The sequence below is a fragment of the Lethenteron reissneri genome, unplaced genomic scaffold (assembly GCF_015708825.2).
Source record: "Lethenteron reissneri isolate LAM-NWPU_2019-01 unplaced genomic scaffold, ASM1570882v1 scaffold_1316, whole genome shotgun sequence".
In the NCBI taxonomy this organism is placed as follows: Eukaryota; Metazoa; Chordata; class Hyperoartia; order Petromyzontiformes; family Petromyzontidae; genus Lethenteron; species Lethenteron reissneri.
In genome coordinates, this window is record NW_026891021.1 from 79,822 (window position 1) to 104,908 (window position 25,087).

The 25,087-nt window shown below is 49.8% G+C and overlaps 1 protein-coding gene across 1 annotated transcript in view; it reads left to right on the forward strand.

The window, feature by feature from the left end:
• The first annotated feature begins 3,226 nt into the window (after positions 1-3,226).
• Positions 3,227-25,087, forward strand: part of LOC133361976 (protein L-Myc-1a-like) — a 28,660-nt gene continuing 6,799 nt past the window's right edge. The window contains 2 exon segments of the mRNA XM_061580951.1: positions 3,227-3,285; positions 5,951-6,237. The gene's annotated coding sequence lies outside the window, so the exon portion shown is untranslated.

A 25,087-nucleotide genomic window follows, 5' to 3' on the forward strand; every position in this document is an offset into this window, starting at 1 on the left:
GCTGTCGAAATCCCAAATGGTTTCAAGCGTGTGGCGGCCCTCACCACACTGATGATGCCTTCATGGCGAAAGTGGTCCCCCCCTATGAGAATGAGTGAAAAACACCGGTACAGGACAACCTCTGTTTGCTTTCCACAAAGTAGTACTCGCTTTATCGACCCCCCGAGAGATGATTTTTAAAATTACAACTTTTTGATGGGCAATCTGTGCCCCAGCCACCGGGCGCTGTGTCCGATTCTACGACCTGAAACTTCTTTCAAACGGTCACAAAAGGTTTCCCACCCCGATGTGTTGACGGCACTGAGCGAGCGGTGGGCATCGCAGCCATCCCACGACAGGGGCTAAGTCTTCCTCAAGTACAACCGCTGCTGACTTCACCACCAAAAAATGAACCCGTAAAAACAAAGTTTTTCACGATAAATCCTTTATATGTGTGGCGGCTACTAGAGTCCTCTCGTCCTCTGGCTTGAGATGGCTGTCACTTATGGGTCAGATGATTGCATGGCACCATTAAGCAATTGGTAATTAAATATAATATTTTTGTCCTAAAAAGTGTAAAATTTTGGGAAAAAAATTTCACGAACATTAATTGTCACGCACAACGAGTCTGTGTGGAAAATGTCAGCTCGATTGGATCACGGGAAGTGGGCTAAAAAACGACCGAAAGATTTGCACGGTCCTAAGCAAGCAAGCGAACTTAATATAAAGGATTTAAACAAGTAAACCCGTAAAAACAAAGTTTTTCACTATAAATCCTTTATATGTGTGGCGACTACTAGAGTCCTCTCGTCCTCTGGCTTGAGATGGCTGCCACCTATGGGTCAGATGATTGCATGGCAGCATTAAGCAATTGGTAATGAAATATTTTTAAAAAAAATTCCCTAAAAAGTGGAAAATTTGTGAAAAAAAATTTCACGAACATTAATTGTCACGCACAACGAGTCTGTGTGCAAAATGTCAGCTCGATTGGATCACGGAGAGTGGGTTAAAACACGACCGAAAGATTTGCACGGTCCTAAGCAAGCAAGCAAGTGAACTTAATATAAAGGATTTTAAAAAGATGCTTCCCGATGTATTGACCCTGTAAAAGTCGAGTCATTCCGTGACCAAGATCTGGATTCGCAGCCTTGCGATTGCCCAGCTTCTGCACTCTTGCCAAAGTGCAACAGTTGATGAACTACCTATTGGAAATTATTGATCGGACTAAACATCATTTGATCCACCGTAGGAATGCGATTGGCCACTGCTGCACTATGCAACAGTGCAACAGTTGATGAACTACCCATTGGGAATTATTGATCGGACTAAACATCATTTGATCCACCGTAGGAATGCGATTGGCCACTGCTGCACTATGCAACAGTGCAACAGTTGATGAACTACCCATTGGGAATTATTGATCGGACTAAACATCATTTGATCCACCGTAGGAATGCGATTGGCCACTGCTGCACTATGCAACAGTGCAACAGTTGATGAACTACTCATTGGGAATTATTGATCGGACTAAACATCATTTGATCCACCGTAGGAATGCGATTGGCCACTGCTGCACTATGCAACAGTGCAACAGTTGATGAACTACCCATTGGGAATTATTGATCGGACTAAACATCATTTGATCCACCGTAGGAATGCGATTGGCCACTGCTGCACTATGCAACAGTGCAACAGTTGATGAACTACCCATTGGGAATTATTGATCGGACTAAACATCATTTGATCCACCGTAGGAATGCGATTGGCCACTGCTGCACTATGCAACAGTGCAACAGTTGATGAACTACCCATTGGGAATTATTGATCGGACTAAACATCATTTGATCCACCGTAGGAATGTGATTGGCCACTGCTGCACTATGCAACAGTTTATGAACTACCCATTGGGAATTATTGATCGGACTAAACATCATTTGATCCACCGTAGGAATGCAATTGGCCACTGCTGCACTATGCAACAGTGCAACAGTTGATGAACTACCCATTGGGAATTATTGATCGGACTAAACATCATTTGATCCACCGTAGGAATGCGATTGGCCACTGCTGCACTATGCAACAATGCAACAGTTGATGAACTACCCATTGGGAATTATTGATCGGACTAAACATCATTTGATCCACCGTAGGAATGCGATTGGCCACTGCTGCACTATGCAACAGTGCAACAGTTGATGAACTACCCATTGGAAATTATTGATCGGACTAAACATCATTTGATCCACCGTAGGAATGCGATTGGCCACTGCTGCACTATGCAACAGTGCAACAGTTGATGAACTACCCATTGGGAATTATTGATCAGACTAAACATCATTTGATCCACCGTAGGAATGCGAAATTTCCACTCGTGGCTCTGAGGATAAGCACCAATATATAAAGTGTAATCCCCTGCAAGCGCTTCCAGGCTGTGCTGACTCTGTAGCTATCACAGCGGTTGAAATTAATTGTATTTTTCTCAATTTCGATTGATTCTCTAATTAGTCTTGGCCAGTAATAATTCGCTTCTGCATAACACTTCCACGTTATCAAAATTAGTTGAATGCCCTTGTTGGCAAGCATGCTCTGTCACTGTTGACAGCTGTGTTTGAGATGTAATTACCAGTCAACATCTCATTTGGGTCATTTTTAAATCCTTTATATTAAGTTCACTTGCTTGCTTGTTTACGACCGTGCAAACCTTTCGCTCGTTTTTTAACCCACTTCCCGTGATCCAATCGAGCTGACATTTTCCACACAGACTCGTGCGTGACAATTATTTTTTGTGAAAAAAAAAATCCCAAATTTTACACTGTTTAGGGAAAATATTTTAAATATTTAATTACCAATTGCTTAATGGTGGCAGACAATCATCTGACCCATAGGTGGCAGCCATCTCAAGCCAGAGGACGAGAGGACTCTAGCCGCCCCGATGCCACGCATATAAAGGATTTAGAGTGAAAAACTTTGTTTTTACGGGTTAATTTTTATGTACCTTATACTGTATGAGATTTCTGATAATTTACATAACCAATACATTTTTTACTTTATTTATGTATATCTCACGAATGCCAACGCGAGTGTTTATTGTTGATGGCGAGTTTAGTAATTAGTCGTACGTACGGTACAAAAAAAGTCTCTCTCCGCCTTGGAGCCAATCACAGTTGAGCGTCTCGCCTGTCACGTGACGCGGCGGTTTGTTTTCCCGCCAAATTTTCTGGCTCCTCCCCCTCCTCGCTGGCGGCCATTTTAGAGTCGTGAGGGGGACAAGATGGCGGCCTCGACCATGACGGCGATTCGCCAGCGGTGCGTGGCACCACTCTCACTATCACTAGCTCACTCTTACAATCTTACACTCTTACACACTCTTACACACTCACACTCACTAGCTCACTCACTCTCACTCACTCACTCTTACACACTATCACTCACTATCTCCTACACTCTCACTCACAAACTCTTACACACTCACTCTCACTCACTCTTACTCACAATCTTACACACTTACACACACTAGCTCATAATCACTCACTATCTCACTCACTCACCACACTTACACACTTACACTCTCACTCACAAACTCACACTCACTCTTACACTCACAAGCTCACTATCACTCACACACTCACTCACACACTCTCACTCTTACACACTCTCACACACACTCACAATCTCACTCACTAGCTCACAATCACACACTCTCACTCACTAGCTCACACTCTCACTCACTAGCTCACTATCTCTCTTACACACTCACAAGCTCTCAATCTCACACTCTTACACACTTACACTCTCACTTACTAGCTCACACTGACACACACAGACACTCACTATCACACACTCACAAGCTCACTCACTCTCACTATCTCTTACACTTACACTCTCACAATCTCACACACTCACAATCTCACACTCACTCACTATTTCACAATCACTCACACACTGACACACTCACTATCTCACTCACACTCACAATCTCACTCACACTCACTCTGACAATCTCTCACTCACACACACTCTCACAATCTCTCACAATCTCACACACACTCTCACTCACAATCTCACTCTCACTCACAATCTCACTCACTCTGACACACTCACACTGACACACTCTCACTCACAATCTCACAATCACTCTCACACTCTCACACACTGACACTCACACTGACACACTCTCACTCACACACTGACACACACACTGACAATCTCACACACTGACAAACTCACACTCACACACTAACAATCTCACACACACACACTGACAATCTCACTCTCACTCACTGCCCCAACACAATTAAGGCTGCACATGGGCAGGGCCGGATTAAGATTGTGTAGGCCCCTGGACTACAAGATGCTGTGCCCTCCCCCCAGTAATATTTACAAAAGGAAAACAAAGTTAAAGAAAAATAATAAAATGTTTTTATTTTTTACTTTTCTCTTAATATCTTTATAATTCTTTAATTAGTAAAAGGTATGGCATTTTATTATTTAATTATTACAAATTATAATAACACCTTTTTTTATTGGTTCTTTAGGTAAAGTCACGTAGATGAAAACATGTTTTTTTTACAAGGCTAGCAAGAAATACAATTCATCATTCACGAATGAAATAACTTTTCTCTTAATATCTGGAGGTTTATACTCTTTGGTTCTTTAGGTAAAGTCACGTAGATGAAAAAAATATAGTAAAATGTATTTTTTACAAGGCTAACAAGAAATAATATTCATCATTCACGAATGAAATAACTTTTCTCTTAATATCTGGAGGTTTATACTCTTTGGTTCTTTAGGTAAAGTCACGTAGATGAAAACAATATAGTAAAATGTATTTTTTAGAAGGCTAACAAGAAATAATATTCATCATTCACGAATGAAATAACTTTTCTCTTAATATCTGGAGGTTTATACTCTTTGGTTCTTTAGGTAAAGTCACGTAGATGAAAACAATATAGTAAAATGTATTTTTTACAAGGCTAACAATAAATAATATTCATCATTCACGAATGAAATTACTTTTCTCTTAATTCTGAAGATGTATACTCTTTGGTTCTTTAGGTAAAGTCACATAGAAGGGAAATAATAAAATAATATAAAACAATTAAAATTCTCATGACGTTTCGACTGCAACACAAGCAATCATATATTTATAGTTTTATTTTATTATTTCCCTTCGTGACTTTTCCGAAAGAACCAAGAATATGAAAATAATTAAGTTACGACGTTTCGGAGGCAACACAAGCTTCCGTCATCAGGTGGGACAACCAGAGCACAATCACTGCCGTGAGCAGAGGGCTCTTAGTGACACGCTCTTATATAGTAGGGTGAGAAGGGGGAGGAGCCAGGGAGGAGGGATGCAGGGGGGGGGCTCCCTGCACACGGGGGATGTCTCTGTAGTGCGTGTGTGCATGTTGTAACGTGTAACGTATACCTGCAGTCGATTTCATGTTGTGTGTAACGTGTAAGGTATAATTCTTTGGTTCTTTCGGTAAAGTCACGTATAAAGATAAAATATTAAATTGAATTAAATACTAGCATACGACGTTTCGATTGCAACACAAGCAATCATCATCAGGTATAAATTAAATAGAAACACAAATCTAGTATACTTAGAAATGTAATGTAATATAACAGAGAGTTGGATAACATAACAGTCAACACCCTATCTGGTTGATTAAGTTCTTCCTGAGAATGCTAAATTTGAGAGAGAGATTTAATCTCTCTCAACCAGATAGGGTGTTGACTGTTATGTTATCCGACTCTGTTATATTACATTACATTTCTAAGTATACTAGATTTGTGTTTCTATTTAATTTATACCTGATGATGATTGCTTGTGTTGCAATCGAAACTTTGTATGCTAGTATTTAATTTAAGTTATTATTTTATCTTTATACGTGACTTTACCGAAAGAACCAAAGAATAATTCCTGCAGTCACGAAAGCTCCAAATTAAGTGTAAGGTATATTTGCAGAGTCGATCGCATGGAGAAGCCCTCGACAGAGCGCCGTGCTAAAAGGCATCAATGCGACCGGTGTGCCTACAGCACGGATCGCCCTGGACACTTCAAGCTGCATGAGAGAACGCACACGGACGAAAAGCCATTCAAGTGCACCACGTGTGGGAAGGCTTTTGTATGTTCATCAAATTGTCGAGTTCACGAGAGAACACACACGGGTGAGAAGCCCTACAAGTGCACCGTCTGTGGGAAGGCATTTGCCTACTCAAACTATCTTCGGATTCATCAGAGAGCGCACACAGGTGAGAAGGCATTCAAGTGCACCGTGTGTGGGAAGGCATTTGTCTATTCAAACTATCTTCGAGTTCACGAGAGAACGCACACAGGTGAGAAGCCCTACAAGTGCACCGTCTGTGGGAAGGCATTTATCTACTCAAACTATCTTCGGATTCATCGGAGAACACACACAGGTGAGAAGTCATTCAAGTGCACTATGTGTGGGAAGGCATTTGTACAATCAAGTTCTCTTCGAGTTCACGAGAGAACGCACACGGGTGAGAAGCCCTACAAGTGCACCGTGTGTGGGAAAGGGTTTGCTGCGTCAGGAAAACGAAAGAAGCATGAGAAGATCCATGAGAGGGTGAAATCTACTTGCGATGGTCAAAGTGCTGCTCCCATGAGTCCATCTTTCATAAAACAAGAATCGGAAGAAAATGACAACTTCGCTACGTGGCCAGGAGTGATGGTGAAGTGTGAAGAAGAGACAACGGTGAAGCGTGAAGGTCAGGGTTCGACTCCAGGTGGCGACCTCCTGGTGGATGGAGTCGGCGTGAAGCAGGAGGATGAGAATCGAGATTGTCGCTGGTGATGACCCCGTCGCTTCTGAAAAAGGGGTCATTTCAGCTTGGTCGGCATTAGCGGGGAAAAAAAATGTGTTTGTTTAGTTAACTGGAAAAGGACTTTGGCCATATTCCAGGGATCCATTTGTGCGCCGTTTTCTTTCTTTATAGATCGCATAAATATAAGTATATATAGTGTATACCCGGTGTGGTTTGTAAACATTGCCCCCTAGGGAGACAAATGCGTTCAGCCGTATTGCTGGCCACCCACCCACTCACTAGTGTATAATGTAACATAGAGACCCATAGACTCACAAAGAGACCCATAGACTCATAACGCAGACCAATAGATTCATCACGCAGATACCCATAGACTAATCACACATACCCATAGACTCACACAGAGACCCATAGACTCGTCACGCAGACCAATAGATTCATCACGCAGATACCCATAGACTAATCACACATACACATAGACTCACACAGAGACCCATAGACTCACAAAGAGACCCATAGACTCATAACGCAGACCAATAGATTCATCATGCAGATACCCATAGACTAATCACACAAATCCATAGACTCATCATTTAGAGACCCATAGACTCACGCAGAGCCATAGACTCGTCATACAGAGACCCATATACTCACAGACCCATAGACTCATACAGAGACCCATAGACTCACAAAGAGACCCATAGACTCATAACGCAGACCAATAGATTCATCACGCAGATATTCATAGACTAATCACACATCCATAGACTCATCATTTAGAGACCCATAGACTCAAGAGCCATAGACTCGTCATACAGAGACCCATATACTCAGACCCATAGACTCATACAGAGACCCATAGGCTCACCACAGAGACCCATAGACTCATCATTTAGAGACCCATAGACTCATACAGAGACCCATAGACTCACCACAGAGACCATCGACTCGTCACACAGAGACCCATAGATTCACAAAGACCCATAGACACAAAGACCCGTAAACTCATCATACAGAGACCCATAGACTCCCACAGAGACCCATTGTAATTTTCATAATTGCATTGTGAAAATTCGAAAGTTTTCAGAAATGTTGATTGTGCAATGTAATGTTAGATGTGTCATTACAAAAACGTGTTTGTTGTGTGTGTTATTATTGTTATTTGAAGTTTTCGTGACTGCAAGAATCCATACTCTTTGGTTCTTTCAGTAAAGTCACGTTTCAGGCGCAACACATTTTATTTTATACCTACGTGACTACCGAAAGAACCAAAGAGTATTATTGTTGTGATTTATATTCTTGACTAATATGTATGTTTATGATTATTTTCGATTGTGCACAAAGTGTATCGCGACTTGTTACTGGCTCTCTAGTTGTCTAGGGGTTTGTATTGTCAATCGTGACGACATCGATGAATCTCGCTTCAACATTCAAACGCGGCGTGTCGGGCCCAGCACGCTGCCTGTAGAGCAGCCTAGGGCAGCAGCCTGCACGTGACCCCCCCCCCTCTACCCTGGCCTCTCCACCACATACAACGTCAAGTCACTGGGCTTAACCAACAACTTTTACAGCCTGTCGCTCGGGCATTCTATCGGTGTGCCACTCAAATCTCCACCTGTTCCACGTCTCAGCTCACAACTCTGAGCTTAGTGCAGTACGACTTCTCCAAGTCCTTTACTCTGCAAGTGACTCGAAAATGAAAAAGCGTCGAAAACTTTCAGCGATACTTAAGTCTGCCTCGGCAAGAACTCAACTCTTAACTACTCGGCGCTTTTCTCCCGGCAAAGCTCAACTTATGGATGATTGCGAGAACTGTACCTCAATGCACGTGATGAATGACGTCACAAAGCAACCCTTAAAGAACCTCAATGCACGTGATGAATGACGTCACAAAGAAGCCCTTAAAGAGCCTCAATGCACGTGGTGAATGACGTCACAAAGCAACCCTTAAAGGGCCTCAATGCACGTGATGAATGATGTCACAAAGCAGCCCTTAAAGAGCCTCAATGCACGTGATGAATGACGTCACAAAGCAGCCCTTAAAGGGCCTCAATGCACGTGATGAATGACGTCACAAAGCAGCCCTTAAAGGGCCGCATGCGGCTCCGACGCATCAGGCTGCCAACCCCCTGGGTCTTGTCAATTGCAGCCTGCGGAATTGTACGTCTTGGTCATGTGACTTACTAACTGTTTACTATATATTTCACCAGGCAAGGCCCACTGAGATAGAGAGCTCTTTTTTCCGAAAGCGACCTCGCCGAATGAGGTGGCTTGTCACGTGGACTTCTATAGCAGCGGCCAATGCACATGGAGGGGAAAAGCCGGAGAGTGCCGGGAAAAAAATCCACACAACCATGGGGAGAGAGATGCGCAAACTCCAAATATACAGCAGCAGGCGTCGTCAGGGTCGAGATCAAACCCACGACCTCCTGTACACCAGGCGAGGTAATCAACATCTGCTAGCCACCATGATGATGAGAGACACTCAAACTCCAAACATACAGCAGCAGGCGTCGTCAGGGTCGAGATCAAACCCACGACCTCCTGTACAACATCTCTCATTGTCTGGGATTGAACCCACGACCTCCTGCGTACCAGGCGAGGTAGTCAACATCTCTCAGGGTCTGGGATTGAACCCACGACCTCCTGCGTACCAGGCGTGGTAGTCAACATCTCTCAGTGTCCGGGATTGAACCCACCACCTCCTGCGTGCCAGGCGAGGTAGTCAACATCTCTCAGTGTCTGGGATTGAACCCACGACCTCCTGTAGACCAGGCGAGGTAGTCAACATCTCTCAGTGTCTGGGATTGAACCTACGACCTCCTGTAGACCAGGCGAGGTAGTCAACATCTCTCAGTGTCTGGGATTGAACCCACGACCTCCTGTAGACCAGGCGAGGTAGTCAACATCTCTCAGTGTCTGGGATTGAACCCACGACCTCCTGTAGACCAGGCGAGGTAGTCAACATCTCTCAGTGTCTGGGATTGAACCCACGACCTCCTGTAGACCAGGCGAGGTAGTCAACATCTCTCAGTGTCTGGGATTGAACCCACGACCTCCTGTAGACCAGGCGAGGTAGTCAACATCTCTCAGTGTCTGGGATTGAACCCACGACCTCCTGTAGACCAGGCGAGGTAGTCAACATCTCTCAGTGTCTGGGATTGAACCCACGACCTCCTGTAGACCAGGCGAGGTAGTCAACATCTCTCAGTGTCTGGGATTGAACCCACGACCTCCTGTAGACCAGGCGAGGTAGTCAACATCTCTCAGTGTCTGGGATTGAACCCACGACCTCCTGTAGACCAGGCGAGGTAGTCAACATCTCTCAGTGTCTGGGATTGAACCCACGACCTCCTGTAGACCAGGCGAGGTAGTCAACATCTCTCAGTGTCTGGGATTGAACCCACGACCTCCTGTAGACCAGGCGAGGTAGTCAACATCTCTCAGTGTCTGGGATTGAACCCACGACCTCCTGTAGACCAGGCGAGGTAGTCAACATCTCTCAGTGTCTGGGATTGAACCCACGACCTCCTGTAGACCAGGCGAGGTAGTCAACATCTCTCAGTGTCTGGGATTGAACCCACGACCTCCTGTAGACCAGGCGAGGTAGTCAACATCTCTCAGTGTCTGGGATTGAACCCACGACCTCCTGTAGACCAGGCGAGGTAGTCAACATCTCTCAGTGTCTGGGATTGAACCCACGACCTCCTGTAGACCAGGCGAGGTAGTCAACATCTCTCAGTGTCTGGGATTGAACCCACGACCTCCTGTAGACCAGGCGAGGTAGTCAACATCTCTCAGTGTCTGGGATTGAACCCACGACCTCCTGTAGACCAGGCGAGGTAGTCAACATCTCTCAGTGTCTGGGATTGAACCCACGACCTCCTGTAGACCAGGCGAGGTAGTCAACATCTCTCAGTGTCTGGGATTGAACCCACGACCTCCTGTAGACCAGGCGAGGTAGTCAACATCTCTCAGTGTCTGGGATTGAACCCACGACCTCCTGTAGACCAGGCGAGGTAGTCAACATCTCTCAGTGTCTGGGATTGAACCCACGACCTCCTGTAGACCAGGCGAGGTAGTCAACATCTCTCAGTGTCTGGGATTGAACCCACGACCTCCTGTAGACCAGGCGAGGTAGTCAACATCTCTCAGTGTCTGGGATTGAACCCACGACCTCCTGTAGACCAGGCGAGGTAGTCAACATCTCTCAGTGTCTGGGATTGAACCCACGACCTCCTGTAGACCAGGCGAGGTAGTCAACATCTCTCAGTGTCTGGGATTGAACCCACGACCTCCTGTAGACCAGGCGAGGTAGTCAACATCTCTCAGTGTCTGGGATTGAACCCACGACCTCCTGTAGACCAGGCGAGGTAGTCAACATCTCTCAGTGTCTGGGATTGAACCCACGACCTCCTGTAGACCAGGCGAGGTAGTCAACATCTCTCAGTGTCTGGGATTGAACCCACGACCTCCTGTAGACCAGGCGAGGTAGTCAACATCTCTCAGTGTCTGGGATTGAACCCACGACCTCCTGTAGACCAGGCGAGGTAGTCAACATCTCTCAGTGTCTGGGATTGAACCCACGACCTCCTGTAGACCAGGCGAGGTAGTCAACATCTCTCAGTGTCTGGGATTGAACCCACGACCTCCTGTAGACCAGGCGAGGTAGTCAACATCTCTCAGTGTCTGGGATTGAACCCACGACCTCCTGTAGACCAGGCGAGGTAGTCAACATCTCTCAGTGTCTGGGATTGAACCCACGACCTCCTGTAGACCAGGCGAGGTAGTCAACATCTCTCAGTGTCTGGGATTGAACCCACGACCTCCTGTAGACCAGGCGAGGTAGTCAACATCTCTCAGTGTCTGGGATTGAACCCACGACCTCCTGTAGACCAGGCGAGGTAGTCAACATCTCTCAGTGTCTGGGATTGAACCCACGACCTCCTGTAGACCAGGCGAGGTAGTCAACATCTCTCAGTGTCTGGGATTGAACCCACGACCTCCTGTAGACCAGGCGAGGTAGTCAACATCTCTCAGTGTCTGGGATTGAACCCACGACCTCCTGTAGACCAGGCGAGGTAGTCAACATCTCTCAGTGTCTGGGATTGAACCCACGACCTCCTGTAGACCAGGCGAGGTAGTCAACATCTCTCAGTGTCTGGGATTGAACCCACGACCTCCTGTAGACCAGGCGAGGTAGTCAACATCTCTCAGTGTCTGGGATTGAACCCACGACCTCCTGTAGACCAGGCGAGGTAGTCAACATCTCTCAGTGTCTGGGATTGAACCCACGACCTCCTGTAGACCAGGCGAGGTAGTCAACATCTCTCAGTGTCTGGGATTGAACCCACGACCTCCTGTAGACCAGGCGAGGTAGTCAACATCTCTCAGTGTCTGGGATTGAACCCACGACCTCCTGTAGACCAGGCGAGGTAGTCAACATCTCTCAGTGTCTGGGATTGAACCCACGACCTCCTGTAGACCAGGCGAGGTAGTCAACATCTCTCAGTGTCTGGGATTGAACCCACGACCTCCTGTAGACCAGGCGAGGTAGTCAACATCTCTCAGTGTCTGGGATTGAACCCACGACCTCCTGTAGACCAGGCGAGGTAGTCAACATCTCTCAGTGTCTGGGATTGAACCCACGACCTCCTGTAGACCAGGCGAGGTAGTCAACATCTCTCAGTGTCTGGGATTGAACCCACGACCTCCTGTAGACCAGGCGAGGTAGTCAACATCTCTCAGTGTCTGGGATTGAACCCACGACCTCCTGTAGACCAGGCGAGGTAGTCAACATCTCTCAGTGTCTGGGATTGAACCCACGACCTCCTGTAGACCAGGCGAGGTAGTCAACATCTCTCAGTGTCTGGGATTGAACCCACGACCTCCTGTAGACCAGGCGAGGTAGTCAACATCTCTCAGTGTCTGGGATTGAACCCACGACCTCCTGTAGACCAGGCGAGGTAGTCAACATCTCTCAGTGTCTGGGATTGAACCCACGACCTCCTGTAGACCAGGCGAGGTAGTCAACATCTCTCAGTGTCTGGGATTGAACCCACGACCTCCTGTAGACCAGGCGAGGTAGTCAACATCTCTCAGTGTCTGGGATTGAACCCACGACCTCCTGTAGACCAGGCGAGGTAGTCAACATCTCTCAGTGTCTGGGATTGAACCCACGACCTCCTGTAGACCAGGCGAGGTAGTCAACATCTCTCAGTGTCTGGGATTGAACCCACGACCTCCTGTAGACCAGGCGAGGTAGTCAACATCTCTCAGTGTCTGGGATTGAACCCACGACCTCCTGTAGACCAGGCGAGGTAGTCAACATCTCTCAGTGTCTGGGATTGAACCCACGACCTCCTGTAGACCAGGCGAGGTAGTCAACATCTCTCAGTGTCTGGGATTGAACCCACGACCTCCTGTAGACCAGGCGAGGTAGTCAACATCTCTCAGTGTCTGGGATTGAACCCACGACCTCCTGTAGACCAGGCGAGGTAGTCAACATCTCTCAGTGTCTGGGATTGAACCCACGACCTCCTGTAGACCAGGCGAGGTAGTCAACATCTCTCAGTGTCTGGGATTGAACCCACGACCTCCTGTAGACCAGGCGAGGTAGTCAACATCTCTCAGTGTCTGGGATTGAACCCACGACCTCCTGTAGACCAGGCGAGGTAGTCAACATCTCTCAGTGTCTGGGATTGAACCCACGACCTCCTGTAGACCAGGCGAGGTAGTCAACATCTCTCAGTGTCTGGGATTGAACCCACGACCTCCTGTAGACCAGGCGAGGTAGTCAACATCTCTCAGTGTCTGGGATTGAACCCACGACCTCCTGTAGACCAGGCGAGGTAGTCAACATCTCTCAGTGTCTGGGATTGAACCCACGACCTCCTGTAGACCAGGCGAGGTAGTCAACATCTCTCAGTGTCTGGGATTGAACCCACGACCTCCTGTAGACCAGGCGAGGTAGTCAACATCTCTCAGTGTCTGGGATTGAACCCACGACCTCCTGTAGACCAGGCGAGGTAGTCAACATCTCTCAGTGTCTGGGATTGAACCCACGACCTCCTGTAGACCAGGCGAGGTAGTCAACATCTCTCAGTGTCTGGGATTGAACCCACGACCTCCTGTAGACCAGGCGAGGTAGTCAACATCTCTCAGTGTCTGGGATTGAACCCACGACCTCCTGTAGACCAGGCGAGGTAGTCAACATCTCTCAGTGTCTGGGATTGAACCCACGACCTCCTGTAGACCAGGCGAGGTAGTCAACATCTCTCAGTGTCTGGGATTGAACCCACGACCTCCTGTAGACCAGGCGAGGTAGTCAACATCTCTCAGTGTCTGGGATTGAACCCACGACCTCCTGTAGACCAGGCGAGGTAGTCAACATCTCTCAGTGTCTGGGATTGAACCCACGACCTCCTGTAGACCAGGCGAGGTAGTCAACATCTCTCAGTGTCTGGGATTGAACCCACGACCTCCTGTAGACCAGGCGAGGTAGTCAACATCTCTCAGTGTCTGGGATTGAACCCACGACCTCCTGTAGACCAGGCGAGGTAGTCAACATCTCTCAGTGTCTGGGATTGAACCCACGACCTCCTGTAGACCAGGCGAGGTAGTCAACATCTCTCAGTGTCTGGGATTGAACCCACGACCTCCTGTAGACCAGGCGAGGTAGTCAACATCTCTCAGTGTCTGGGATTGAACCCACGACCTCCTGTAGACCAGGCGAGGTAGTCAACATCTCTCAGTGTCTGGGATTGAACCCACGACCTCCTGTAGACCAGGCGAGGTAGTCAACATCTCTCAGTGTCTGGGATTGAACCCACGACCTCCTGTAGACCAGGCGAGGTAGTCAACATCTCTCAGTGTCTGGGATTGAACCCACGACCTCCTGTAGACCAGGCGAGGTAGTCAACATCTCTCAGTGTCTGGGATTGAACCCACGACCTCCTGTAGACCAGGCGAGGTAGTCAACATCTCTCAGTGTCTGGGATTGAACCCACGACCTCCTGTAGACCAGGCGAGGTAGTCAACATCTCTCAGTGTCTGGGATTGAACCCACGACCTCCTGTAGACCAGGCGAGGTAGTCAACATCTCTCAGTGTCTGGGATTGAACCCACGACCTCCTGTAGACCAGGCGAGGTAGTCAACATCTCTCAGTGTCTGGGATTGAACCCACGACCTCCTGTAGACCAGGCGAGGTAGTCAACATCTCTCAGTGTCTGGGATTGAACCCACGACCTCCTGTAGACCAGGCGAGGTAGTCAACATCTCTCAGTGTCTGGGATTGAACCCACGACCTCCTGTAGACCAGGCGAGGTAGTCAACATCTCTCAGTGTCTGGGATTGAACCCACGACCTCCTGTAGACCAGGCGAGGTAGTCAACATCTCTCAGTGTCTGGGATTGAACCCACGACCTCCTGTAGACCAGGCGAGGTAGTCAACATCTCTCAGTGTCTGGGATTGAACCCACGACCTCCTGTAGACCAGGCGAGGTAGTCAACATCTCTCAGTGTCTGGGATTGAACCCACGACCTCCTGTAGACCAGGCGAGGTAGTCAACATCTCTCAGTGTCTGGGATTGAACCCACGACCTCCTGTAGACCAGGCGAGGTAGTCAACATCTCTCAGTGTCTGGGATTGAACCCACGACCTCCTGTAGACCAGGCGAGGTAGTCAACATCTCTCAGTGTCTGGGATTGAACCCACGACCTCCTGTAGACCAGGCGAGGTAGTCAACATCTCTCAGTGTCTGGGATTGAACCCACGACCTCCTGTAGACCAGGCGAGGTAGTCAACATCTCTCAGTGTCTGGGATTGAACCCACGACCTCCTGTAGACCAGGCGAGGTAGTCAACATCTCTCAGTGTCTGGGATTGAACCCACGACCTCCTGTAGACCAGGCGAGGTAGTCAACATCTCTCAGTGTCTGGGATTGAACCCACGACCTCCTGTAGACCAGGCGAGGTAGTCAACATCTCTCAGTGTCTGGGATTGAACCCACGACCTCCTGTAGACCAGGCGAGGTAGTCAACATCTCTCAGTGTCTGGGATTGAACCCACGACCTCCTGTAGACCAGGCGAGGTAGTCAACATCTCTCAGTGTCTGGGATTGAACCCACGACCTCCTGTAGACCAGGCGAGGTAGTCAACATCTCTCAGTGTCTGGGATTGAACCCACGACCTCCTGTAGACCAGGCGAGGTAGTCAACATCTCTCAGTGTCTGGGATTGAACCCACGACCTCCTGTAGACCAGGCGAGGTAGTCAACATCTCTCAGTGTCTGGGATTGAACCCACGACCTCCTGTAGACCAGGCGAGGTAGTCAACATCTCTCAGTGTCTGGGATTGAACCCACGACCTCCTGTAGACCAGGCGAGGTAGTCAACATCTCTCAGTGTCTGGGATTGAACCCACGACCTCCTGTAGACCAGGCGAGGTAGTCAACATCTCTCAGTGTCTGGGATTGAACCCACGACCTCCTGTAGACCAGGCGAGGTAGTCAACATCTCTCAGTGTCTGGGATTGAACCCACGACCTCCTGTAGACCAGGCGAGGTAGTCAACATCTCTCAGTGTCTGGGATTGAACCCACGACCTCCTGTAGACCAGGCGAGGTAGTCAACATCTCTCAGTGTCTGGGATTGAACCCACGACCTCCTGTAGACCAGGCGAGGTAGTCAACATCTCTCAGTGTCTGGGATTGAACCCACGACCTCCTGTAGACCAGGCGAGGTAGTCAACATCTCTCAGTGTCTGGGATTGAACCCACGACCTCCTGTAGACCAGGCGAGGTAGTCAACATCTCTCAGTGTCTGGGATTGAACCCACGACCTCCTGTAGACCAGGCGAGGTAGTCAACATCTCTCAGTGTCTGGGATTGAACCCACGACCTCCTGTAGACCAGGCGAGGTAGTCAACATCTCTCAGTGTCTGGGATTGAACCCACGACCTCCTGTAGACCAGGCGAGGTAGTCAACATCTCTCAGTGTCTGGGATTGAACCCACGACCTCCTGTAGACCAGGCGAGGTAGTCAACATCTCTCAGTGTCTGGGATTGAACCCACGACCTCCTGTAGACCAGGCGAGGTAGTCAACATCTCTCAGTGTCTGGGATTGAACCCACGACCTCCTGTAGACCAGGCGAGGTAGTCAACATCTCTCAGTGTCTGGGATTGAACCCACGACCTCCTGTAGACCAGGCGAGGTAGTCAACATCTCTCAGTGTCTGGGATTGAACCCACGACCTCCTGTAGACCAGGCGAGGTAGTCAACATCTCTCAGTGTCTGGGATTGAACCCACGACCTCCTGTAGACCAGGCGAGGTAGTCAACATCTCTCAGTGTCTGGGATTGAACCCACGACCTCCTGTAGACCAGGCGAGGTAGTCAACATCTCTCAGTGTCTGGGATTGAACCCACGACCTCCTGTAGACCAGGCGAGGTAGTCAACATCTCTCAGTGTCTGGGATTGAACCCACGACCTCCTGTAGACCAGGCGAGGTAGTCAACATCTCTCAGTGTCTGGGATTGAACCCACGACCTCCTGTAGACCAGGCGAGGTAGTCAACATCTCTCAGTGTCTGGGATTGAACCCACGACCTCCTGTAGACCAGGCGAGGTAGTCAACATCTCTCAGTGTCTGGGATTGAACCCACGACCTCCTGTAGACCAGGCGAGGTAGTCAACATCTCTCAGTGTCTGGGATTGAACCCACGACCTCCTGTAGACCAGGCGAGGTAGTCAACATCTCTCAGTGTCTGGGATTGAACCCACGACCTCCTGTAGACCAGGCGAGGTAGTCAACATCTCTCAGTGTCTGGGATTGAACCCACGACCTCCTGTAGACCAGGCGAGGTAGTCAACATCTCTCAGTGTCTGGGATTGAACCCACGACCTCCTGTAGACCAGGCGAGGTAGTCAACATCTCTCAGTGTCTGGGATTGAACCCACGACCTCCTGTAGACCAGGCGAGGTAGTCAACATCTCTCAGTGTCTGGGATTGAACCCACGACCTCCTGTAGACCAGGCGAGGTAGTCAACATCTCTCAGTGTCTGGGATTGAACCCACGACCTCCTGTAGACCAGGCGAGGTAGTCAACATCTCTCAGTGTCTGGGATTGAACCCACGACCTCCTGTAGACCAGGCGAGGTAGTCAACATCTCTCAGTGTCTGGGATTGAACCCACGACCTCCTGTAGACCAGGCGAGGTAGTCAACATCTCTCAGTGTCTGGGATTGAACCCACGACCTCCTGTAGACCAGGCGAGGTAGTCAACATCTCTCAGTGTCTGGGATTGAACCCACGACCTCCTGTAGACCAGGCGAGGTAGTCAACATCTCTCAGTGTCTGGGATTGAACCCACGACCTCCTGTAGACCAGGCGAGGTAGTCAACATCTCTCAGTGTCTGGGATTGAACCCACGACCTCCTGTAGACCAGGCGAGGTAGTCAACATCTCTCAGTGTCTGGGATTGAACCCACGACCTCCTGTAGACCAGGCGAGGTAGTCAACATCTCTCAGTGTCTGGGATTGAACCCACGACCTCCTGTAGACCAGGCGAGGTAGTCAACATCTCTCAGTGTCTGGGATTGAACCCACGACCTCCTGTAGACCAGGCGAGGTAGTCAACATCTCTCAGTGTCTGGGATTGAACCCACGACCTCCTGTAGACCAGGCGAGGTAGTCAACATCTCTCAGTGTCTGGGATTGAACCCACGACCTCCTGTAGACCAGGCGAGGTAGTCAACATCTCTCAGTGTCTGGGATTGAACCCACGACCTCCTGTAGACCAGGCGAGGTAGTCAACATCTCTCAGTGTCTGGGATTGAACCCACGACCTCCTGTAGACCAGGCGAGGTAGTCAACATCTCTCAGTGTCTGGGATTGAACCCACGACCTCCTGTAGACCAGGCGAGGTAGTCAACATCTCTCAGTGTCTGGGATTGAACCCACGACCTCCTGTAGACCAGGCGAGGTAGTCAACATCTCTCAGTGTCTGGGATTGAACCCACGACCTCCTGTAGACCAGGCGAGGTAGTCAACATCTCTCAGTGTCTGGGATTGAACCCACGACCTCCTGTAGACCAGGCGAGGTAGTCAACATCTCTCAGTGTCTGGGATTGAACCCACGACCTCCTGTAGACCAGGCGAGGTAGTCAACATCTCTCAGTGTCTGGGATTGAACCCACGACCTCCTGTAGACCAGGCGAGGTAGTCAACATCTCTCAGTGTCTGGGATTGAACCCACGACCTCCTGTAGACCAGGCGAGGTAGTCAACATCTCTCAGTGTCTGGGATTGAACCCACGACCTCCTGTAGACCAGGCGAGGTAGTCAACATCTCTCAGTGTCTGGGATTGAACCCACGACCTCCTGTAGACCAGGCGAGGTAGTCAACATCTCTCAGTGTCTGGGATTGAACCCACGACCTCCTGTAGACCAGGCGAGGTAGTCAACATCTCTCAGTGTCTGGGATTGAACCCACGACCTCCTGTAGACCAGGCGAGGTAGTCAACATCTCTCAGTGTCTGGGATTGAACCCACGACCTCCTGTAGACCAGGCGAGGTAGTCAACATCTCTCAGTGTCTGGGATTGAACCCACGACCTCCTGTAGACCAGGCGAGGTAGTCAACATCTCTCAGTGTCTGGGATTGAACCCACGACCTCCTGTAGACCAGGCGAGGTAGTCAACATCTCTCAGTGTCTGGGATTGAACCCACGACCTCCTGTAGACCAGGCGAGGTAGTCAACATCTCTCAGTGTCTGGGATTGAACCCACGACCTCCTGTAGACCAGGCGAGGTAGTCAACATCTCTCAGTGTCTGGGATTGAACCCACGACCTCCTGTAGACCAGGCGAGGTAGTCAACATCTCTCAGTGTCTGGGATTGAACCCACGACCTCCTGTAGACCAGGCGAGGTAGTCAACATCTCTCAGTGTCTGGGATTGAACCCACGACCTCCTGTATACCAGGCGAGGTAGTCAACATCTCTCATTGTCTGGGATTGAACCCACGACCTCCTGTAGACCAGGCGAGGTAGTGAACCCACGACCTCCTGTAGACCAGGCGAGGTAGTCAACATCTCTCAGTGTCTGGGATTGAACCCACGACCTCCTGTAGACCAGGCGAGGTAGTCAACATCTCTCAGGGTCTGGGATTGAACCCACGACCTCCTGTAGACCAGGCGAGGTAGTCAACATCTCTCAGTGTCTGGGATTGAACCCACGACCTCCTGTAGACCAGGCGAGGTAGTCAACATCTCTCAGTGTCTGGGATTGAACCCACGACCTCCTGTAGACCAGGCGAGGTAGTCAACATCTCTCAGTGTCTGGGATTGAACCCACGACCTGTAGACCAGGCGAGGTAGTCAACATCTCTCAGTGTCTGGGATAGAACCCACGACCTCCTGTAGACCAGGCGAGGTAGTCAACATCTCTCAGTGTCTGGGATTGAACCCACGACCTCCTGTAGACCAGGCGAGGTAGTCAACATCTCTCAGTGTCTGGGATAGAACCCACGACCTCCTGTAGACCAGGCGAGGTAGTCAACATCTCTCAGTGTCTGGGATTGAACCCACGACCTCCTGTATACCAGGCGAGGTAGTCAACATCTCTCAGTGTCTGGGATTGAACCCACGACCTCCTGTAGACCAGGCGAGGTAGTCAACATCTCTCAGTGTCTGGGATTGAACCCACGACCTCCTGTAGACCAGGCGAGGTAGTCAACATCTCTCAGTGTCTGGGATTGAACCCACGACCTCCTGTAGACCAGGCGAGGTAGTCAACATCTCTCAGTGTCTGGGATTGAACCCACGACCTCCTGTAGACCAGGCGAGGTAGTCAACATCTCTCAGTGTCTGGGATTGAACCCACGACCTCCTGTAGACCAGGCGAGGTAGTCAACATCTCTCAGTGTCTGGGATTGAACCCACCTCCTGTAGACCAGGCGAGGTAGTCAACATCTCTCAGTGTCTGGGATTGAATCCACGACCTCCTGTGTACCAGGCGAGGTAGTCAACATCTCTCAGTGTCTGGGATTGAACCCACGACCTCCTGTAGACCAGGCGAGGTAGTCAACATCTCTCAGGGTCTGGGATTGAACCCACGACCTCCTGTAGACCAGGCGAGGTAGTCAACATCTCTCAGTGTCTGGGATTGAACCCACGACCTCCTGTAGACCAGGCGAGGTAGTCAACATCTCTCAGTGTCTGGGATTGAACCCACGACCTCCTGTAGACCAGGCGTGGTAGTCAACATCTCTCAGTGTCCGGGATTGAACCCACGACCTCCTGTAGACCAGGCGAGGTAGTCAACATCTCTCAGTGTCTGGGATTGAACCCACGACCTCCTGTAGACCAGGCGAGGTAGTCAACATCTCTCAGGGTCTGGGATTGAACCCACGACCTCCTGTAGACCAGGCGAGGTAGTCAACATCTCTCAGTGTCTGGGATTGAACCCACGACCTCCTGTAGACCAGGCGAGGTAGTCAACATCTCTCAGTGTCTGGGATTGAACCCACGACCTCCTGTAGACCAGGCGTGGTAGTCAACATCTCTCAGGGTCTGGGATTGAACCCACGACCTCCTGTAGACCAGGCGAGGTAGTCAACATCTCTCAGTGTCTGGGATTGAACCCACGACCTCCTGTAGACCAGGCGAGGTAGTCAACATCTCTCAGTGTCTGGGATAGAACCCACGACCTCCTGTACACCAGGCGAGGTAGTCAACATCTCTCAGTGTCTGGGATTGAACCCACAACCTCCTGTAGACCAGGCGAGGTAGTCAACATCTCTCAGTGTCTGGGATTGAACCCACGACCTCCTGTAGACCAGGCGAGGTAGTCAACATCTCTCAGTGTCTGGGATTGAACCCACGACCTCCTGTAGACCAGGCGAGGTAGTCAACATCTCTCAGTGTCTGGGATTGAACCCACGACCTCCTGTAGACCAGGCGAGGTAGTCAACATCTCTCAGTGTCTGGGATTGAATCCACGACCTCATGTGTACCAGGCGAGGTAGTCAACATCTCTCAGTGTCTGGGATTGAATCCACGACCTCCTGTAGACCAGGCGAGGTAGTCAACATCTCTCAGTGTCTGGGATTGAACCCACGACCTCCTGTAGACCAGGCGTGGTAGTCAACAACTCTCAGGGTCTGGGATTGAACCCACGACCTCCTGTAGACCAGGCGAGGTAGTCAACATCTCTCAGTGTCTGGGATTGAACCCACGACCTCCTGTAGACCAGGCGAGGTAGTCAACATCTCTCAGTGTCTGGGATAGAACCCACGACCTCCTGTACACCAGGCGAGGTAGTCAACATCTCTCAGTGTCTGGGATTGAACCCACAACCTCCTGTAGACCAGGCGAGGTAGTCAACATCTCTCAGTGTCTGGGATTGAACCCACGACCTCCTGTAGACCAGGCGAGGTAGTCAACATCTCTCAGTGTCTGGGATTGAACCCACGACCTCCTGTAGACCAGGCGAGGTAGTCAACATCTCTCAGTGTCTGGGATTGAACCCACGACCTCCTGTAGACCAGGCGAGGTAGTCAACATCTCTCAGTGTCTGGGATTGAACCCACGACCTCCTGTAGACCAGGCGAGGTAGTCAACATCTCTCAGTGTCTGGGATTGAACCCACGACCTCCTGTAGACCAGGCGAGGTAGTCAACATCTCTCAGTGTCTGGGATTGAACCCACGACCTCCTGTAGACCAGGCGAGGTAGTCAACATCTCTCAGTGTCTGGGATTGAACCCACGACCTCCTGTAGACCAGGCGAGGTAGTCAACATCTCTCAGTGTCTGGGATTGAACCCACGACCTGTAGACCAGGCGAGGTAGTCAACATCTCTCAGTGTCTGGGATTGAACCCACGACCTCCTGTAGACCAGGTGAGGTAGTCAACATCTCTCAGTGTCTGGGATTGAACCCACGACCTCCTGTAGACCAGGCGAGGTAGTCAACATCTCTCAGTGTCTGGGATTGAATCCACGACCTCCTGTGTACCATGCGAGGTAGTCAACATCTCTCAGTGTCTGGGATTGAACCCACGACCTCCTGTAGACCAGGCGAGGTAGTCAACATCTCTCAGTGTCTGGGATTGAACCCACGACCTCCTGTAGACCAGGCGTGGTAGTCAACATCTCTCAGGGTCTGGGATTGAACCCACGACCTCCTGTAGACCAGGCGAGGTAGTCAACATCTCTCAGTGTCTGGGATTGAACCCACGACCTCCTGTAGACCAGGCGAGGTAGTCAACATCTCTCAGTGTCTGGGATAGAACCCACGACCTCCTGTACACCAGGCGAGGTAGTCAACATCTCTCAGTGTCTGGGATTGAACCCACAACCTCCTGTAGACCAGGCGAGGTAGTCAACATCTCTCAGTGTCTGGGATTGAACCCACGACCTCCTGTAGACCAGGCGAGGTAGTCAACATCTCTCAGTGTCTGGGATTGAACCCACGACCTCCTGTAGACCAGGCGAGGTAGTCAACATCTCTCAGTGTCTGGGATTGAACCCACGACCTCCTGTAGACCAGGCGAGGTAGTCAACATCTCTCAGTGTCTGGGATTGAACCCACGACCTCCTGTAGACCAGGCGAGGTAGTCAACATCTCTCAGTGTCTGGGATTGAACCCACGACCTCCTGTAGACCAGGCGAGGTAGTCAACATCTCTCAGTGTCTGGGATTGAACCCACGACCTCCTGTAGACCAGGCGAGGTAGTCAACATCTCTCAGTGTCTGGGATTGAACCCACGACCTGTAGACCAGGCGAGGTAGTCAACATCTCTCAGTGTCTGGGATTGAATCCACGACCTCCTGTGTACCAGGCGAGGTAGTCAACATCTCTCAGTGTCTGGGATTGAACCCACGACCTCCTGTAGACCAGGCGAGGTAGTCAACATCTCTCAGTGTCTGGGATTGAACCCACGACCTCCTGCATACCAGGCGAGGTAGTCAACATCTCTCAGTGTCTGGGATTGAACCCACGACCTCCTGTAGACCAGGCGAGGTAGTCAACATCTCTCAGTGTCTGGGATTGAACCCACGACCTGTAGACCAGGCGAGGTAGTCAACATCTCTCAGTGTCTGGGATTGAACCCACGACCTCCTGTATACCAGGCGAGGTAGTCAACATCTCTCAGTGTCTGGGATTAAACCCACGACCTCCTGTAGACCAGGCGAGGTAGTCAACATCTCGCAGTGTCTGGGATTGAACCCACGACCCCCTGTAGACCAGGCGAGGTAGTCAACATCTCTCAGTGTCTGGGATTGAACCCACGACCTCCTGTAGACCAGGCGAGGTAGTCAACATCTCTCAGTGTCTGGGATTGAACCCACGACCTCCTGTAGACCAGGCGAGGTAGTCAACATATCTCAGTGTCTGGGATTGAACCCACGACCTCCTGTAGACCAGACGAGGTAGTCAACATCTCTCAGTGTCTGGGATTGAACCCACGACCTGTAGACCAGGCGAGGTAGTCAACATCTCTCAGTGTCTGGGATTGAACCCACGACCTCCTGTAGACCAGGCGAGGTAGTCAACATCTACCAACTACGGAATCTCATTTGGGTCAATTTTTTGCACCTTATACGGTATAAGATTTCTGATATTCCCGCGTTTTTTTTAAATTTACATAACCAATAAATGTTTTACTTTATTTATGTAGATCGCTACGAATGCCAATGCGAGTGTTTAGTGTTGATGGCGAGTTTTAGTAATTAGTTGTACGTACGGTAAAAAAATTTAAGTTTTTCTCTAAAAAAATAAAATCTCTCTCTCCGCCTTGGAGCCAATCACAGTTGAGTGTCTCGCCTGTCACGTGACGCGGCGGTTTGTTTTCCCGCCAAATTTTCTGGCTCCTCCCCCTCCTCGCTGGCGGCCATTTTAGAGTCGTGAGGGGGACAAGATGGCGGCCTCGACCATGACGGCGATTCGCCAGCGGTCAGTGTCACCACTATCAATATCACTAAAATATAATCTTCATCTACCAACTGTGCTTTAAAAGAAAAAAAACTGACAATGTATTATTTTCTACACAGATATAAACTAATGCACCGCGTTGTTCACGCTTGACATCTCACTGTGCAGTCCAGTGTCTCGTGACTAACCCACGCGGCCTGTACCACCGCGGTGGATGTTGAGGGGGGGGGAGAGGCGGGGCCCTCCCGGCCAATGGGCCGCGGCGCTCACCAGCTCCACTGCGAGATGGGCTCGCCCAAGTTCCCTCCCCCCCCCACCCCCTCCACTTGGTGGCGGAGTCCGACCACCCGCCCTGCCCCCACCCCAATGGAGGCTTCTT